Raw genomic sequence first — 4,892 nt, forward strand, 5'->3', positions numbered from 1 at the left:
TCCGATAAAAAAACAACACCGTTCTCGGTGTTACAGACCTCACCATCATAGTAAATAACAGCACTAATACGTTCACTCATCTTCAATTTCTTTTCTTCTTAGCCTCTCTAATTTTTTTGTTGTAAATTATGCAACCTGAGAATAAAATTTGTCTAATTTATAGCCTCATTTTCTACGAACTACTGTAGCAAAAGAGCGTCCATGTGGGAGCTTTTTCCAGAAATTTTGCTGACAGTGCATCCTGCTTGAAGTGTTTTCAGCACTATTTGTTCAGAAACGTCTACTCAGAATTATTTTTCTACGAACTACTGTAGCAAAAGAGCGTCCACGTGGGAGCTTTTTCTAGAAATTTTGCTGATAGTGCATCTTGCTTGAAGCGTTTTCAGCACTATTTGTTCAGAAACGTCTACTCAGAATTATTTTCTACGAATTACTGTAGCAAAAGAGCATCCACGTGAGAGTTTTTTCCAGAAATTTTGCTGACAGTGCATCCTGCTTGAAGCCTTTTCCGACACTATTTTTCTAGAAACGTCTGGTCAGAATTATTTTTGTAGAAACCCTAAACCTTAAAACCTATGACAAAAAAAAATTATATTGCTTATATGTTTTTTCTAATACCCTAAACACAAATTTATTTTAAAAAACTAAACCCTAATCACTAATTTAATAAATTAACCCTAATACACTCTAATTTAGTATTTAGTATTTAAAATTAATAGTTAATTTAATGAATTAACCTAAAACCCTAAATCCTAATTCAATTAATTTTTCTCAAAACCCTAAACTTAGCATAGCGCCAGATGTATATATCTTGCAATCATATTATCTTTGAGAATTTTTTTCTTGTATGTATCAATTAACCTTAAATTCAATCAATTAATCCTAAACCCTAAATCAATTCATAATTTAATCAATTAACCTTAATACCCTAAACTTTAATTTAATATTTAGTATTTAAAATTAATAGTTAATTTATACCCCAATTTAATTAATTATTTTTCTAAAACCTTAAACCTCTAAATCCTAAAACCTTAAACCTTACCCTAAATCCTAAAACCCTAAACCCTTACAAAACCCTAACCTTAACCTTAAACCATAAAAACCCTAACCCTAAATAAATTAAATAATAAAACCCTAACCTTAAAAAAAGGACAAAACACTCCCCTGGGGGAACGCTTTATCCACATCAGCAAAGCACGCCTTCAAGGGCATTTTTTTTTGCTGATGTGGACAAAGTGCTCCCCCAGGGGAGCGTTTTGTTGACACGTACTCCGAAATCGCGCTTACGTAGACGCGTTTTCATGGGAATCGGCCTAATTCGGTAAATAACATAAAAAATGGCCCATTTCAGTAATTATATTATTTAAATAACACATTTAGGTAAAACTCCAATTTAATGCCTTTCTCTGAATTGATATATTGATCAATTTTCGGTCTAACTGACCAACCAACCTAGCCCGGTCCAAATTACCATAATGAAGAAAAACATATTTATTTAAATAAATAAATCCATTGGTTTTTTTATCATTAATAAATCTATTGGTTTTTCACTGAAAATAAAAGAAGCTTAAAAAAAGAATTTATGTACTTCTTTTGTACTTTCCATCTAGAACCCAAGTAACAAATGTGAGTTGGGTTAAAATGGGATTTGTAAACCCTAAGCCTACAACACAAGCGAGAAAAAGCGTAGATGGGAAAGAATGGTACAAAATGGTAACCATTTACAAAATTGTAAGTATTGAGATCAAATTTATAACTTTAAATCTGATTAGTGATCGAATCTAGCGGTTTAATCACTTTGATTATAAAATTAAAAATAAAAAAAATTAATTTAACTGTTTCTTTCAATTAATTTTTTCTTGATTCGATTAATTTGTACTGATTTTTAAGTCAATTAGTTCAAAACTTATCTCTACATTGATATCCTATTTGATTCTTAATTCAACTGATTGACCCGGTCCCATTCAAACACCATTACTTTAAAATCATAAATTTTAATTTTATAATTAAATAATAATTTTTAACTTTTACAACTCAAATCCCATATTATTGGTGTGTTTTTATTTAAACTTTTCAATTTCATCTAACATGTTAGACATTGATTAATTTATATCACTTTTTATTAAATCATTCATAGAAGAGTGACATGACAAATATTTAATTAGTATAAGAATAAATTTGGTTCTTAATATTTACATATTCAGTCAAATTAGTTTAATTCTATTTAAAACTTATAAGAAATAAAAAATAAAAAATAGAAAATAAAAATAAAAAATAAAAGATTTTTTAGAAATATAATCAATTAAATAAAGATAAAATTATTAAAAGAACTTCAATTTTATTTAAAATTCCTTATTTTAAAGGAATGAAACATTTAAGAAATAATTATTGAAAAATGATTTTTGGTACAAATTCTCTCCCGTGTTCTAGAGAGTGCTAACCCTTCGGAGAAATGTTCGTTGTAAACAATCGTTAACTCTCCATCTTCCGCCCTATCAACCGTCTCCTTTGCCTTCGGTGGTGATGTTTTTCCTTTCTATCAATTTCGATGGTTTCTTGCAACTTTTTCTCCCTTTGATTCCTCTGATCTCTTTTAAATTTCTATACGTTCTTAAATCTTTTGTTTTTTTTCCTTAACCCATTGAGGTGATTTCTTTTCAAAATCTTTTAGTTTTGTCTCTTATTCTAAGTGTTTGGTTTTTTTACTTCTCATGCTTATTTTGCTTTACTTGATATGACCAATCTTTTAAGTTCTTCTCTATTGGTGCCTTGTGTAGGTTTTGGCTTACCTCCAATTTCTGAAGATATTCTATTTTGTTTGTTAGCTTTGTTTTCTTTTATTTGTTTGTGTTTTCACTGTTTGTGCTGATTCTACCCCTTTACTGATGTTATTGTCGTTTGGCATTTTCAAATATTGAAAGTTGAAGCGAAGCCTTTAAATAGTGAATACATGGAGAACTGATGCTTTTCAAAACCCAATGAATGTCTCAAGACACTCAACCTTTTACTTCTACTAAATCACCTTATATTCTGCCCCATAAGAGAAAAATAGAGCATGTTATTTATAGACATAAGGGAATTAGCTCTAAAAGTGAGGAGACCAGGAAGAAGTTAGGCTTTGCTTGGTAAAGGGAAATAAAGTTGGAAGGATGAAAATTAGAAGGATGACCATAACTTTTTCTTTCCATGCATTGCTTGTTAGAGTTGAAAATTAGAAGTAAAGAAAATAAAATAAAATATTTGAAAATCACTCCCTCCTCTCATCCTTTCATTTTTCCAATCAACCACGTACATCCTTACAGATCATGGGAAAAACCCTCCCAGCATCTAGGCCCAATCACTAGAGCTCGTAGAGGAGCTGTTATCCAAATGAACTGGATATTGGTAATGAATCACATCCTTACTAGAGACAATGCTTAGTATCCTATTTGCTTGACATAAGACAATTTTAGCTTGTTCTGTTTAGAGAATTATGGATAGTACGTGGAACAACTACTGTTCTAGGAAGGAAAGGCAACTATAACTACATTTACTTTGAAGAAAGCCAAGATACTGACTTTATTCTTAATGAGAGCCCTTGGTTAATGGAAAGAGGATTCATAATAGACGAACTAGAGAATTTCATGTTGATTCTTCACTAATATTGGTGCTGCTCTAGTGGTTACCTAACAAACTCATGCTCCCATAAGCCATTCAAATCAGTGAAGTCATAGGGGAGGTAATAGAGGTTGACTGGAGGCCTATTTTCCCCTGTAATATAAGATACATAAATCATATCTTTCATGGGAAGGTAGAGGATGAGACTTGAAGTTCCTTTCTAACTAAAATATTATGATTGCACCAGCATGTTAATTTTCTCCATGCTACCTTGAAACACTTTTTTCGTTCAAATTTTGCAATCGCTGGGTGTATATGCCCAGAGTTTTCAACTTTTGCTTGAAGTAATTCCTGATTTTCGGTAACTTCTATGACATGAACTACATTTAAAACACACCAAAATTCAGTTCTTAAATTTTTTCTGCTTCTATTTACTCTGCAAACTTTTAGGTAAATCATGGTTATTATACTGCATCGGCTGATGTTGGTCTAGAAGACTGAAGTCTCCCAGGTCTATTGGCTCGGTTCTCTTGATGCATAATTGGTTATAATTTCTTAATATCATTCCCTCTTATATTTTATGAGTCAGGTAAGGTAATTTCAACTTGAACTGTTTTCCCAACAAAATCTGTTCATGCCAAAACAATGAACTTTAAGACATCAAACTGTAATTGATCAATGTTTTAAATCCTGTTTAGCTTCATTTTATCTCTTCCTATTCCCAACGTTTCATTATCAATTCTCAAACATGTAACTTTAAATTTTGGTTATATTTAGTTCTATATAAGATAAAGTAGTTATTTTAAGACAAATTTTAGTTGTTAAAAGTGTAAAGCTTAAAAATATTTCGTAAAAAATATAATTTATTTTGTGTTTTTTTTATTGAGAATGTTGGCAATAATTCTTTTGCATAGGAGTATAGGATCAATTTGATTACCAAACTATCACGACTCTAATAGTTAAAATAGGGTGATAGAGATTGAGATGCAGACAAGGTTTCTCTCGAGACTAAACACGCCCTCTCAGTGATAATAACTTTTACAAAGAAGTTTATTGCACGTCATCCTTTAGGATACAACAAGCACATCCACTATACACTTTACTAACCTGTACACAAGTTAGAAGGTAGAAACTTTCTTCATCCAATTAATTAGCATTTCAAAAGGAACTTCTAAAAAAGAAAATTTCTTTTTCTTTCTTGGAAAATGGGATGCCTTGATGTTATTAATTAATATAAATAACTTAAAAAGTAATTGTAATGCACACAAATTATAAGTTTAAAGAACTTAAAATAA

The 4,892-nt window shown here is 30.5% G+C and overlaps 1 long non-coding RNA gene across 1 annotated transcript; it reads left to right on the forward strand.

The window, feature by feature from the left end:
• The first annotated feature begins 2,357 nt into the window (after positions 1-2,357).
• On the forward strand, positions 2,358-4,409 carry LOC108482305 (uncharacterized). The gene is made up of 2 exons (XR_001870859.2): positions 2,358-2,517; positions 4,048-4,409. It is a non-coding gene; the product is annotated as an uncharacterized LOC108482305 (long non-coding RNA).
• The last annotated feature ends 483 nt before the right edge of the window (positions 4,410-4,892 follow it).

This window comes from Gossypium arboreum, chromosome 1, assembly GCF_025698485.1.
Source record: "Gossypium arboreum isolate Shixiya-1 chromosome 1, ASM2569848v2, whole genome shotgun sequence".
Classification (NCBI taxonomy): Eukaryota; Viridiplantae; Streptophyta; class Magnoliopsida; order Malvales; family Malvaceae; genus Gossypium; species Gossypium arboreum.